Source organism: Ornithorhynchus anatinus, chromosome 5, assembly GCF_004115215.2.
Source record: "Ornithorhynchus anatinus isolate Pmale09 chromosome 5, mOrnAna1.pri.v4, whole genome shotgun sequence".
Lineage (NCBI taxonomy): Eukaryota > Metazoa > Chordata > Mammalia > Monotremata > Ornithorhynchidae > Ornithorhynchus > Ornithorhynchus anatinus.
Window position 1 is genome coordinate 90,654,944 of NC_041732.1, and position 3,204 is coordinate 90,658,147.

General features: G+C 47.1%; 1 non-coding gene across 1 annotated transcript; it reads left to right on the plus strand.

The window, feature by feature from the left end:
- Positions 1-2,802: 2,802 nt before the first annotated feature.
- LOC114812406 lies at positions 2,803-2,934 on the plus strand. Its single transcript, XR_003760060.1, has one exon. It is a non-coding gene; the product is annotated as a small nucleolar RNA SNORA7 (small nucleolar RNA).
- The last annotated feature ends 270 nt before the right edge of the window (positions 2,935-3,204 follow it).

Here is a 3,204-nt window from a genome sequence, read left to right on the forward strand (position 1 = left end):
CCCAAAACAAAAAATGGCAGAAGCCCTAGTTAAGAAAAGGAGAGTGAATCTTTCTTTACTGTAAGTTGATGGAGGATGGTAGTAGGGAAAAACAATTCCATCCAACCTCTCCTGATGAAATCATCAAATTCAGAAAATCAAATCAAGTTTGTGCCCTGTGGTAATGATTTTTAAGACTGTTGTTTCCATTTTTACCCTATTTCTAAATAAGACTCAACTTAGCTTCTTCAATTTAGACTGGCTACCGTCTTAGGGGTGCCCCTTATACCTCCCATTCAACCCAGACATAATGGGAAAAAGCTCTGCTTTATTACGAGACAAACATTTTAGTATTCAAATGTGGTTCTCTTCAAAAAAGTAACTCGTTATCTCCCGAGATGTTGTCCAAATGAAAGCTCGACCTTGTAGTATACCTCATCAAGAAAAGAAATAAATGGAGGCACTTTGTTTCCCCAGACATCTTCATTGGCATTTTTAGCTTTCTCCCCAACAAAATTTGTGATACAGTAATGAGTAAAATGTGAGAAGGAATAACAGTACAGTAAATGGAATAAAGCCAAAAGTAAAGAATGCGACTTTCAGGAAAATGCATGTGCTAATTAAACTGATGAGCCTAGAAGAGACTGCTAATGCAGTATTGCTTATACAATCAGTCAGGAATTTATTTTGCCATAATCATTCTCTAGAGCCTCAAGTCCCTGTGTTATTATCTGCAATCGGGAAAAAGAACCAAAATACTCAAATAGGAAGGGATAGCTAGAGAAGACTTCTTGCTCTGGGGACTTGATCTTGGCTGTGAACAATACAAAACTTTCCACAAATCAAAGACTTTCCACTTTAAGCAATTCTTCAGTAGAGGCTGGAACTTTGCCCAACAATCACCCTGGCATGCCTAGAAGGAACCAAATGAATATGGTGCATAAACACTTCTCAGGGACAGTTTAACAAGCCCAGAGACTTCACTAGATCCAATTTAGAGAGGTTGTTTGGTCCAGAGGAGAGAGTGGGGAGTCTGGAGACCTAAATGTTTTCTCCCGGCTCTGTCCCTGTCTTCTTCCATGACCCAAAGGAGTCAATTCTTCTCTCTGGGCCTCAATATCAACCTGAAGAGTGAAGACACGTTCCACAGACTTAACGTCACGGACGTTGCCTTACCAGGTCACTGAATCCCAGCCGCCCTTACAACCGACTATCACTACAAGTTGCCAGGAAGCCTTTCATACCACACTCTCATCAGATCTCCTGGCACATCACCAGCCAAGCCCCAGAAGCAGAAAGCATGGTGCAGTAGATAACGCACAGGCCTGGGAGTCAGAAGGTAATGGGTTCTAGTCTTGGCTCAGTGGAAAGACCCCGGGCTTGGGAGTCAGAGGTCCTGGGTTTGAATCCCGGGTTTGCCACTTGTCCGCTGTGTGACTGTGGGCAAGTCACTTCACTTCTCTGGGCCTCAGTTACCTCATCTGAAAAATGGGGATTAAGACTGTGAACCCCACATGGGACAACCTCATTACTTTGTATCTCCCCCAGTGCTTAGAACAGTGCTCTGCACATAGTAAGCGCTTAGAACTGAGACAGAGAGAAGGGACGTGACTTAGCCAAGGTCACATAGCCGACAAGTGGCTGAGCCGACAAGTGGAGTGGAGGAGTCCAAGAGCTTGATTGAAAACTTTTAGAGGTAGTTCAATATGCAGAAGAAAGTCCTGAATTTATATGCTAGGCTGGCTTCTTTGGTTCGTGATTCTCTCCGGAGAAGGATTTAAGCTCTCTAAGATCTAATAAAATCTTCTCAATGAAGTTCTTCCTGATGTGCAACCTAAGCCCTTCTCCCGTGATATGAATATATTTCACTCATTCATTCATTCGATTGTATTTATTGAGCACTGACTGTGTGCAGGGCATTGTACTAAGCACTTGGGAGAGTACAGTTCAACAATAAACATATTCCCTGCCCACAATGAACTTTCAATCTAAAGGGGAAGACAGACATTAGTACGAATAAATAATTTACAGATATGTACATACGTGCTGTGGGGCGGGAAGGAGGATGATGAATGAAGGGAGCAAGTCAGGGGGATGCAGAAGGGAGAGGGAGAAGAGGAAAGGAGGGCTTAGTCAGGGAAGGCCTCTTGGAGGAGATGTGCCTTCAATAAGGCTTTTTAGGAAAGCAGCGTGGCTCAGTGGAAAGACCCCGGGCTTGGGAGTCAGAGGTCATGGGTTCGACTCCCGGCTCTGCCACTTGTCAGCTGTGTGACTGTGGGCGAGTCATTTAGCTTCTCTGTGCCTCCGTGACCTCATCTGTAAAAGGGGGATTAACCGTGAGCCTCCCGTGGGACAACCTGATTACCCTGTAACTACCTCAGCGCTTAGAACAGTGCTCTGCACATAGTAAGCGCTTAACAAATACCAACATTATTATTATCACGTGGGACGTTGACTGTGTCGATTCTCATTGGTTTGTATCTACCCTAGTGCTTACCCTTTACTGCGGTCACCCTGTCCCCAGAGGCAGCCCAGAGTTGGGAACCTGGGCTAGTAGCCTCAAGGCTGTGTGGGAGGGAATGGGGTGACATGGTACCATCTTGGCTCTCCGGGGGGTTGTCCCCCAGCTGTGGGGCTGACAAGAATCCAAACCCTAACCTGGAAAAATGGCAGGAAGCCAGTCGGGACTCAGAGGGGAGGCCTCTTGAAACGTGGTTGAGGCTCCGGGCCTCTGGGGGAAGGGGGCATCAGGGGCCTGGGCCTATAATCCCTCCCACACGTGGCCCAGGACCTCCTGAGATTTGGGACCATTAAGGATCTAACCCCCTCTCAGGATGGCACCTGGAGAGTTTCCAGAACTCTACCAGTCTCAGCTACGGGAGGGAGAGTCAAGCAGACCCATTCCATTCCTAGCTTGGCCAGTGGCTAGCGAGTGGAAGGCCATCCGTTACAAGTCAAAACTCACCTGTGCCGGGCAGCAGTAGCAAGGGAGAGAGTGGAAGGCGGAGACTGAAGTTTACTGCGCGGAAGGAGACAGTGGTAAAGCACGTCCAGATTTTTACCAAGGAAACCCTGTTCATCACCAGAACAGATGGAGGTGGGGCGTTCAGGGAGAGACGTGTCCGTGGAGTCGCTCTGGGTCAGAAACGACTGGACAGCTTAAGACAAGGATCTAAAATGGGGTTCTGTGGGCCTCAAGGGAACATCCATGGTCTGTGCCATTCT